Source organism: Mustela lutreola, chromosome 2 (genome assembly GCF_030435805.1).
Source record: "Mustela lutreola isolate mMusLut2 chromosome 2, mMusLut2.pri, whole genome shotgun sequence".
Lineage (NCBI taxonomy): Eukaryota > Metazoa > Chordata > Mammalia > Carnivora > Mustelidae > Mustela > Mustela lutreola.
In genome coordinates, this window is record NC_081291.1 from 105,423,388 (window position 1) to 105,435,437 (window position 12,050).

Sequence of the window (12,050 nt, forward strand, 5' to 3'; positions counted from 1 at the left end):
ATAAGCCAAATATAATTTTTATTCAGAAATAATAAAGCATTTATATAGCTGCCCTCACACATTTTTAGGGCTCAATAAATATCATAAATAGCTATAAATGAAAAACGAAACAAGTAACTTTAAATCTTTAGAAAATAACCAATATATTAATTCAAAGTTCTGTTTATATAATTTTATCAAGGCATCACAAACACTACAGCACTTTCTAGTCCCTCAGCCAGTCAGTAGCTTTGTTGCTAAAATAGTTACAAACTAAAAACTCTATTTTAAACTGCTAAGCTCTTGATTGCGTGCCTCAGAGTTTTGTTCCAAAGAATTCAGAAGAGCATATATGTTACCTTCTCAATTATGTAGACAATTTTTTAATAATATGTATTTTCCATAAAACTATACTACTGTTAGACACTATTATAAACAAATAGAGCAACACTGTACTTGCACTACACTGCTATTCACTAGTCTATGTGAAGAACACATAGCTGTGTTCAACTTTTAGAATTTTTAAAGCTATAGGAATACTGGAACGCTGAACAGAAAAAGCACAGCAAAGTCTATATACAGGAAATAAAAATGCCTTCAAATTATATATTTTAGTATTATATTATGAGTCTTTTTCAAAGTTGATTGGGTATATTTACTTCACAATCAAGACATTATTACATATGCCATCACAGAATATGGTAAAATCTACAGGCTGGACAAATGTTTTCAAAATGTTAATATTCTGTTGAAAACATTTTCACAAAAAGCCTACTCATCTTCTTGCATCACTTTTTATTGAAAGCTCTAAATTAAGGCTCTCACACATCAAAGAATATAACTAGACATGTTAAAAGAATGAAACAAAAAATAAAACAGTAACGCAAGAAGGAAAAGGAAACATGCACCCCCCCCACACACACACACAGGCACACTCGCATGCACAGAATAATATAACCTCAAGGTCTAAATCTGTAAACAGAAATTTTGGAATATCATTTCCATCACAACCTTTCCTCTACCATGGAAACACAGAATTTCCTCTAACTCACCTGTCACAAAGACTCTGTCTCTGGAACCCTCAATTCATGGAGCATGATCTACCAATTTCACTTTTCCTTCCAAGTCTCTATCTTTCCTCCTCCTCTCCCACTTCTCTCCCCCAAAAATGAGAAGAAAAGAACCTACCAAGGTGGAAACTAAGACCCTGTAAGTATAAAAAGAGGTATCAAGTTACTTGGACAACCACCTAAAGGTCAGTTATGATCTTCCTCTTTTCCTGCTTCACTTCCTCACATCAGGAGTTAGTGAATACTCCTTCTTAGCAATTCCTCTGATTTAAGATTTTGCTGGCTAAATATTTCCTCATAATACCACTTGTGCAGATGTAAACAGTGAAATTAAGACTAAAAAACGTGTTGTAAGGCAGGAGTATTACACTTTGTTGTCAAATCAAGATATTTGTCTTTAACCAAAGATAGCCGGATGTTACTAGATCCATACTATGATGTAAATATGGACTTCTAATTTTACATAGTATGAACCCTCACACTTATTTAATAATTAAGGTGATTTTCTACCATTACCAATTTTAATAACTATAGTACAGAAAGAAAATAAATGAAATATTTTACAGGGACCATTAGCTATTGTCCTTCATTATTCAGTTTTGAAAGACTGGCAGTATTGACACACACATACACACGCATGTGTGCAGGTGGGCTGATTCATTAAGCCAACATTTTTGTCATTAAGTAAGTCAACATTCTGACCACGTGATATGCATATACAACATGCTACCTAAGATTCCTAAGACATGCATAAAATACCATGGCCTCTGCCCATAGGGGTTAATAATTTAGCAAAGATGGCAAGTACACACATAACAAATAAGGTCTGTAATAATAACATAATGTGATAAGGGCTATAACTGAAGTTGAAGCAATTTATTATAGAACAATCACAGGCTGCTGGGTGGCTCAGTCAGTTAAGGATTCAATTCTTGATTTTGGCTCAGGTCATAATCTCAGGGTGGTGGGATCGAGCCCTGCACTGGGCTCCACACTCATCATGGAGTCTCCTTGAATCTCTCTCCATTTCACTCTGCCCCTCCTCACTCAAGTTCTCTAAATAAGTAAATAAATATTAAAAATCTTAAAAAAAAAAAAAGGCAGAAAAATCAATCCTCCCTTTGCTACTAAATGAGAAAGAAGTAATATTTTAATGTTGATTCCACGTTTACAAATGCAATGAACGGGGCGCCTGGGTGGCTCAGTGGGTTAAGCCTCTGCCTTCAGCTCAGGTCATGATCTCAGGGTCCTGAGATCAAGGCCCTTATTGGACTCTCTGCTCAGCGAGTAGCCTGCTTCCCCCCCCTCTGCCTGTCTCTCCGCCTACTTGTGATTTCTCTGTCAAATAAATAAATAAAATCTTTAAAAAAAAATTGCAATGAATATATACTTCCTAGGTCTTTGTAGCTATTAACTCACTTAATCCAAACAACCAATTTAGGAGATTGGAACCATGATTACTCAGTTTCCGAGAGTGGGTTAAGTAACTTACCAAAGGTTATAAAACTAGTAAGTGGCAAAACCAAAGTCCTTATAATGGTCTGCAAGGCCCCCTACAATCTGTTGTGCTATGCTCTCCCCACCACGACCACCAGCACGCACCAGCACCAGCACCACCACCTTTCAGACCTCATCTTCCATATTCTCCCCCTACTCACTCCACTTGAGCCTCACTAGGCAGACCTCCTTATCTCCCTAGATCTTCTAGCATGCTACTGTCTCCAGGCATATTGTACTGGCTGTTCTAGGCCTGGTACACTTCCTCCCAAAGATACTCCTAAGTAAATCCTTTACCTACTTCAAATCTTTGCTCAGTCATCTTATTTAAGAGGCATTTTCCTGCCATACAATTTAAAATTGTAACCTGCCCCCACATACACTCACCCAATCCCACTTTAATCTGTTATACATTTTGCATAGTAGTTACCACCTCTCAACATACTATGTAATCTGTTCATGATCTTTTATCATTTTTCTACTCCCAACTATAAGCTCCACAAGGGCAGGAATTTTATTTTGCTCAATGATACATCTTAAGTGCCTAAAACGGTGCCTTGCCCATAGTAGATATTTAATAGTTTTTAAATGATTATATAAAGCTTAACTCCAACAGAGAAATAAAACTTCAGAAGCTTAAACACCACAGGACACTATCTCAACTATGGAATCACAGATAACAAAACTAAAGCATCTAGAAAAGTCACATTAACCTAATGAAACAGCAAAACCTGATACCAAAACCAGACTAGTGAGGTTTTGGCAACATTACCCTTCAGATTGGTAAACTCCCCTAAAAAGTTTTAAGAGATCTGGGGATGCCTGGGCGGCTCAGTTCGTTAAGCAGCTGCCTTCAGCTGAGGCCGTGATCCCAGGATCCCGGGGCTCACCAGAGAGGTTGCTTCTCCCTCCCACTCTGCCTGCTCTCTCCCTGCTTGTACTCTCCCCTCTCTGTTAAATGCATAAATAAAACCTTAAAAAAAATTATTAAAAAGTCTTAGAGGTCTTAAAAATAGATTCAATCTACTGATGAGTTTACTATAAGCTTTATGAAACACTGTATCAAACAGAAAATCATTCTTAGCAATGTAAAGAACCATTTAATCCTACCTAATTTCCTTTGTTTTAAAAGAGTGCTAATAAAGAATTTCAAAAGTACTTTAGAAAAGCTACAAAAACTGCATGTACTTTATAGCAGATCAGAAGAAACTTTAGTTTTTTTTCAAATATTTCACATGCTCAATCTTTAATTCTACAAACCTAAGAACTTCTATCTCATTAAATATTTTCAAAGTGTATCTGTATGTTGTTTGCTCGGTGTATTTCAGCCTAGCATACTGTTTCAACTGTCATCTTTGCCTAGAAAAGTAAGATTGCAATAGATGAGGTTTTATGAATTTATGATCAAAATCCAGATGAGAGGAAACCCCCCACAAGAACGGTCTATATTAATTTTGAGACAATCTAACCAAAACTTAGCTGTTTCAAGTATTTTATTATATATTACGCAGCCTAATGTTACTTCCGAATACAACCATTCTAGAAAAGCTAATTGAAGAAAACCATAGTTCTTGGCTAATTATCTCTTTTAAAAACCTCATTTTTAGGGGCACCTGGGTGGCTCAGTGGGTTAAGCCTCTACCTTCAGCCCAGGTCATGATCTCAGGCTCCTGGGATGGAGCCCCACATTGGGCCCTCTGCTCAGCAGGGAGCCTGCTTCCCCCTCCCCTTTTGCCTGCCTCCTTGCCTACTTGTGATCTCTCTTTCTTTGTCAAATACATAAATAAAATCTTTATTTAAAAAAAATTTTTTTAGGGGCGCCTGGGTGGCTCAGTTAAGCCGCTGCCTTCGGCTCAGGTCATGATCTCAGCGTCCTGGGATCGAGTCCCGCATCGGGCTCTCTGCTCGTCAGGGAGCCTGCTTCCCTCTCTCTCTCTCTGCCTGCCTCTCCATCTACTTGTAATTTCTCTCTGTCAAACAAATAAATAAAATCTTTAAAAAAAAAAAAAAAATTTTTTTAAACCCTCATTTTTAATTTCACTGAAATGTGTAATGCTTACAAAATTTCAACTACTGATGCTTCCCTAAGTACTACCAAATAAAAAGGCTACTACCTCTTGTTCTTTAAATGTAATCAAGGAAAGCACAAAGCAATAAAAGAATATGTAATAGCACATATGGTATAAGAATCTGAAACAAAAAAAAAATACTTTAGTATCTTTTAAAGTCCTTTAGCATCTTTTAACTACATAGCATTTTAAGGTGAGTCAAGTTCTAGGATTACATTAGTTCTTATTTTTGTGATTTAATGATGTTTTCTCAATGTTTAAAAGGGGGTGGGGGCTTGTTCCAGGCAAAAGATTTTTATAAATATGGTTGGAACTTCTAAACAGTAACAAAGCACAGATACCGGTTTCTTTAATTTACACTAGCTGCAGTAAAAATTAAAGTTATTAGAATTCTATATGAATGACAGTCCAACAGTGTATATTTTTCATGACCAGATCTTTCCCAAACAGGAAGGAGAGCCCAAAAATTTCAAACCAACCACCCCAGAAATTACCCTGCCCAGGTCTTTCTAGAACTATCTGCCATTTCTACTCTCAACAAAAATCAGGCCAAAATCTTATAACCTTTTCAATTAATGTAGCTAATCTGCTCAGCTGAAAATGAAAATACTACAAAGGAATAATCAAATTCTTAAAAGAAAACTGACCAAAGTGAGTGAAATAAAACCACGAACTGAAAATTTCCATTTGCCCTTGACCTTTTCAAAGCACCTAAAAAACAAACGTTTGTCAAACAAGAAACCAATTGTCCACCACAAGCATTTTTATAAACTCCTTAGACTCTAAGCCACTAAAGAGGTAGGACTAGGGGCACCTGGGTGGCTCAGTGGGTTAAGCCGCTGCCTTTGGCTCATGTCATGATCTCAGGGTCCTGGGATCGAGCCCCACATCGGGCTCTCTGCTCAGCAGGGAGCCTGCTTCCCTTCCTCTCTCTCTGCCTGCCTCTCTGCCTACTTGTGATCTCTCGCTATCAAATAAGTAAATAAAATCTTTAAAAAAAAAAAAAAAAAGAGGTAGGACTAACCTCGCAATCTAAGTTACCTGTTAAGGAGAGACACCTCCCAAAAACCATGACAAACTATCAAGCAACTATTTAATCCTTCCCCAATTTACTAATAGAAATTCATTTTTAAGATTGGTAAACCACTCTCAGCTGGTTAAGCATCCAACTCAGTTTTGGCTTTGGTTGTGATCTCAGGATCATGAGATCCAGCACTGTGTCAGGTTCCATGCTGGGCGTGGAGCCTGCTTGGGATTCTCTCTCTCCCCAACTCTACCCCTCCGCCTCATGCATGTGCATGTACATTTTCTTTCTCTCTCTTAAAAAAAGGATTAGTAGGGGCGTCTGGGTGGCTCAGTGGGTTAAAGCCTCTGCCTTCAGCTCAGGTCTTGATCTCAGGGTCCTGGGATCAAGCCCCGCATAGGGCTCTCTGCTCAGCAGGGATCCTGCTTCCTCCTCTCTGACTGCCTCTCTGCCTGCTGGTGATCTCTGTCAAATAAACAAATAAGATCTTTAAAAAAAAAAAAAAAAAGATTAGTAAACCAATAAACTCAAAAGGAAAGCTGCTTTACTTTTACTATTGTACATAACTTTTTACTGAATACACAATAATTTGTAAATAACTTTATACTCTGATGATCAAGATCACACAAGCAAATTTTCAAATGATGTCCTCAAAGATGATACAAGCATACTCTGATAAAGTACTTCGTGGTATACAAACTGCTTTCACTTGTCACATTTCACCTGACCCCCTACAATTACCTAGGCAGGTATTATTGTTTATCTCTGAGGTTCAAGGGGTTAATTACACAAGTCCTTCCCAAGTTAAAAATATATTTAATGCTACTCTTAACAATGTCCTGGGAGTAAAAAAAAAATTTACGTATATATATATTTATATATTTGAAATATAATAATATCAATGAGCATAAAATTTTAAATTAAAATGCTATCTATAACAGTTATCATGTAAGTAAAGAAAATTAAATAACTGTAATTTTTGTAACACAAAAATTATCCCAATAATAACCAAGGAAACCCTAAAAAATTATAATACTCATTTAAAAATTAGTTTATTTCCACTGATTTTTTTAAAGAGTCAATTCTTTGTGAACAAAAACATAAGGTTAAAATATTATTAAAAACCAAGATAAGATGAAACTGGAATTATTACTTCTCATATGGAATATAATTAACTCTCATTTAAAAATATACAAATGGTCCACAAAAAGCCAGTTCATCTTTTGAAATTTCCATCTTATTCAATCACACAGCCAATCATTCTTATCTCCTATCTAGAAAGCATGCATGCCCAGAGTTACACCAGACACCAGTACAATGTAGAGTTATGCCCACACATAAAACAAATGGTTTTTAATCTGATTAGCAAACGGAGATTTGCTATCAGAGTCATTCAGAGAATACCTCAAAAAGTGGCTGCAAAGGAGCCTAGTGAACATAACTGCAGTAACTATATTAAGTTTAAACAATTTATGAAGTATGTTTGTGAGACTGTTCTTCTAAATAGGAGAAGTCGAGTTAGCAAGTCAACTCATTCAGAAACACGAGCTTCTACTAACGTAGAATGATGTTTTCTTATTTGGGCCAATTTATTCTCAATTAGAAAATCAGGAACTGTAAAGGCAGGACAGGACATTTTATCTGCTCTTTTCAATCCATGAATTAGAAACAGGTTAAATTACCTGCATATTACAAGATTTTCATTTTGTTCTGAAAATATTAATATTAAAATGCTACAATGTACTACGGGAATTATTAAACATCTTAAGTGCAAATAATTTATTAAACAAACCGATCTTTGAAAAAAATACTCAGAATTTATAACCTCATTTTAATTAACTACATAAAAAAATTCTGTTTATGTGAGAGATGCCTAGTAAAATAGCATGTATCTATTCTCTGGCACCTTCTTGAACTGGTTAGGACTGACTTCCCAAAAACTTAGGTGTCTGTTACTCTGATTTATAACCAAAGCAAGCATTTATATAGTGCTTAAAACTTCACAAAGCATATATCCATATACTATTATTTTCAAAGCTAATATAACCTCTCTGGAGATTATGTAGGTTCACAAAAATTAAGGAATCTGAACTCCCTGTCTAGACAAGATGGCACAGATCTGTTTTCCTCCTCTCCTCCTCACTAAGCACAATTATAAACCATGGAAATAATACAAGAGACAACCAGAGGGAAACTGAGAAAATTATAAGAAGGCAGTGAACCAGTCTGGGACCAGAAGACAAGAAACAAAAGAGCTGCAGGGTGTTTTGAGTCCCCATACCCAAGAGAAAAAGGCAACCCAGATTGGCATTTCCCGAGCACCAACTTAGCAACAGAAGGCAGACCAGAAAGTCACATTCTTCCCCCAAATTAAACTGGAGTATGTCTACAATATAAGGGGGAAATCCAAATGGAAGTCCAGCCAATAACAATGACCAGGGGAAGAAATTCTTCCTTACCCACTTGGCCTGAGACTGTTTTCTGCCCAGAGATAGAGACAAGTAGGCAAAACTGAGGAACCCAACCAGAGCAAGCAACTCAGTTTGGGCCAAGCCTCTCCTCTCTCACCCAGAGACTGGAGGAGGGAGAGAAAAAATGGGGAGGTCTGGAATGAACAGTAGGAGGATCTTACCACAATTCACTCCTTCCATCTTGTAAAACCCAGAAGCCCAGCATGGGGAAAACCCTTTTGCTCCCCCAGGCAGCATCAACAAGGGCTGAATGGGAGCCCAACAGCATCAGATAAATTAAGGTGACCACAAAGACTCTGAAAATTAAATTGCCAGTGGAAACACAGCTTACAAAAGTGGGCCCAAATCTGTATGCTAAATCTAAATAGGGTCTACTAAAATAAAAACGTAAATAGAGTCCAGAGACTCCTAGAGATAAAACAGAAAAGACTCAAGAAGTAACTACATGAGTGAGGAAAGATCATCAACTAAGGCCAATGCAGAGATGAATCAGACACTGGAATTATCTGACAAGGATTTTTAAAAACCATGATAAAATTGTATCAGCAATCAATTATAAATATTCCCAAAACAAGTGAGAAAATGGAAAATCTCAGCAAAGACACAGAATTTATTTAAAAAAAAAAAAAAGCAAAAGAAAATTATAGAGCTAAAAAAATACAGTAACAAATATTTGAACTCACCAGATAAACTCAATACAAACAAATTAAGTCTGGGGCAACTGTAGACCAATAACAAAAGATCCAACGTTCATATTACTGGAGTCACAGAAAGAAAGGGGAGGTGCTGAAAAGAGTATTTGAAAAAATGATGGCTTAAAACTGATCAAATGCGGCAAATACAAACTTACAGATCCAAAAAAAAAAAAAACTGAGCAAACCCACGACAGGATAAACACAAAGAAATTTACACCAAGATACACTATAATTAAATGTTCAAAATTAAAAACAAAGAAAAAACTGAGAAGGCAACACAAAGAAACAACATACTACTTATAATGGAACAACAATTCAAATGACACCAGATCTCTGAAATCAAAGAGGCCAAGAAAAGTGGCAACAGTACTTTTTGAATACTGCCAACCAAGAATTCTATATCCAATGAAACTATTCTTCAGGAATTATTAAACATCCATTTAACAATCCATTTAAACTGTGACAACAAAATACTACAGAATGGGTGGCTTATGCACAACAAAAACTTATTTCTCACAGTTCTGGAGGCCAGAAGTCCAAAATCAGGATGTCGGTACGGTTGGGTGAGGGCTCTCTTCCAGGTAACAGACTTGTCTTTGTATCCTCACAGGACAGAAAAGGGCAAGAGAGCTCCTCTCTGGCTTCTTTTGTAACAGCACCAATTCCATTCATGAGGGCTCCTCCCTCATGACCTCATCACCTCCCAAAGGCCCCAACTCCCAGCAGGATTTCAGCAAATGAATTTTAGGGAAATACATTCAGACCACAGAAAAAACAAAGGGGCCATTTTTAAAAAGCATTCCCCCAAAAAGAAAAACTAAAATAAGGTGCCATACTTAAAACACAGACTGGATGGAGAAACATTCCAAACAGGAAGAAAAATATAGGTATACACAACAGATTATCCTTTCCATTAGTTTTATAAATCATACTTGATGACTGAAACAAAAATGACAACACTATTTCATACCCAAGACAATTATGCTTAAAAGTTGAGAAGGTGGGGCTCCTTGGTGGATCAGCCAGTTAAGTTACCTGCCTTCAGCTCAGGTCAGGTTTCTGGGGTCCTGGGACCAAGCCCCACGTCAGGATCCCTGCTCAGTGAGGAGCCTGATTCTCTCCTCTCTCTGCTTCTCTCTCTCTCAAATAAATAAATAAAATCTTTTAAAAATATTAAATAAAAAATAAAAGTTAAGAAGGTCTACAGGGTAAAATAGAGGTGAAGTTAACACACTTCGGTTGAAGTTGTAAAATGTTGATACCAGCATATTATAAATCATATATGCATACTGTAAAATAACTACAACAACCACTGTAAAATCTACACCAAGAGACTCAAAAACATTATAAATATATCTTCTGCACATTATAAAAGATGGGAAGCCTAAAGAATGTTCCAGTAATCTGCAGGAAGGCAAGAAAAGAGAAGCAAAATCCAAGAATCAGAGAAAAGCAAAAACAAAAACAAAAACAAAAACCAGCGGACATGAATGGTGACCAATCAATAATTACCTTAAATGCAAATAGCCTAAATAAACTAATCGGAAGACTGGCAGAGCAGATTCTTTTAAATGGCCCAACTGTATGTTCCTAGCAAGAAATCTGATAACATATGTTGAAAATAAAGGAATGAAAAAGCTATAACAATACTTTTTAGAAAAGCACAGTGGCTATATTAATAACACAATCAACCAACAGAATCTAACTGATACACAGCTGATCTTTGAACAACTCCCTCATATCGTCAAAAGTCAAAAGTCAAAAAGTATAGGGGCACCTGGCTGGCTCAGTGAGCCTCTGCCTTCGGCTCAGGTCATGATCCCAGGGTCCTGGGATCAAGCCCCGCATCAGGCTCTCTACCCAGCAGGGAGTCAGCTTCCTCCTCTCTCTCTGCCTGCCTCTCTGTCTACTTGTGATCTCTGTCTGTCAAATAAATAAATAAAATCTTAAAAAAAAAAAAGTCCGTGTATAACTTTTGACTCCCCCCAAACTTCACTACTAAAGCCTAGTTGTTGACCAGAAGCCTTACCAATAATATTAACAACCCATCAACACACATTCTAATATACTATAACTGCATTCTTATATAAAATTAGAAGAAAATGTTAGAGAAAATCATAAGGAAAACATATTTAAGTACTGTACTGTAAAAAAAATCCACATATTAAGTGTGGATAAGCGCAATTCAAACCCACATGGTTCAAATGTCAACTGTACATAGAATACTCCACCCAATGACAGCAGAATATACCCATAGAACTTTTCAAGCACCCATGGAATATTCACCAAGATACACCATATCCTAAGCCACAAAACAAACCTCAACAAATTTAAAAGAATTAAAATAACACAGAGTGCAGTCTGTGACCATAATGGACCTAAACTAGTAATCAGTAACAGAATGACAACAGGGAACACACAGGAAGGGGGAAAAAAACACTTCTAAAAAGATCATGGGTCAAAGAGGAAATCTCAAAGAAAAATTTAACGTACACAAATACAAAAGAATGAATGAAAATAAAAACATGTCAAAATCTGTGAGATGCACTGAAGCAGTAGTTAGAAGGAAATTTATAACACTAAATGCTTACATTAGAAATGAAGAAAGAGGGTGGGGGATTGTGGGAGGTAGGGAAGGAAAAAATGAAACAAGATGGAATCAGGATGGAGACCAACCATAGGAGACTCCTGAACTCACAAAACAAACAGGATTGCTGGAAAGTGTGGGGGGGGGGGGGGGGGATTAGGGAGAGGGTGGTTGGGTTATGGACACTGGGGAGAGTATGTGCTACGGTGAGTGCTGTGAAATGTGTAAGCCTGATGATTCACAGACCCATACCCCTGGGGCAAATAATACATTGTATGTTAATAAATATAATTTAATTTAAAAAAAAAAAAGAAATGAAGATCTCAAATCAATAACCTAACTACCAACACAAGAAACTTAAAAAAAGAAAAACATAAACTCAAAGCAAGCAGTAGGTACGAAATAATAGAGAACAGAAATGAATGGAAACAGGAAAATGGAGAAAATCAATAAAGCAAATTTTTTAAGTCTCTAATATGACTAACCAATAGAAACAGAACACAAATCACCAAGATAAGGATTTTTAAAAAGGTTATCACTGGGCCACTTGGGGGGCTTAGTCAGATGAGCATCCAATTTTTGGTTTCAGCTCAGTCATGACCTCAGGTCATGGGAACTGGGATGGGCCCCAAGCTGGGTGCAGAGCCGGCTTAAGATT

General features: G+C 36.8%; 1 protein-coding gene across 7 annotated transcripts in view; it reads right to left on the reverse strand.

The window, feature by feature from the left end:
• The window catches only part of ZNF148 (zinc finger protein 148), a 119,080-nt gene that overhangs the window by 86,463 nt on the left and 20,567 nt on the right, over positions 1 to 12,050 (reverse strand). For 3 of the 7 annotated variants that reach the window (XM_059162947.1, XM_059162940.1, XM_059162943.1), the window contains exon 2: positions 1,032 to 1,186. The exons of the other annotated variants lie outside the window; for them this stretch is intronic. The gene's annotated coding sequence lies outside the window, so the exon portion shown is untranslated. The remainder of the gene's footprint in view (positions 1 to 1,031; positions 1,187 to 12,050) is intronic. 7 annotated transcript variants of the gene reach the window in all.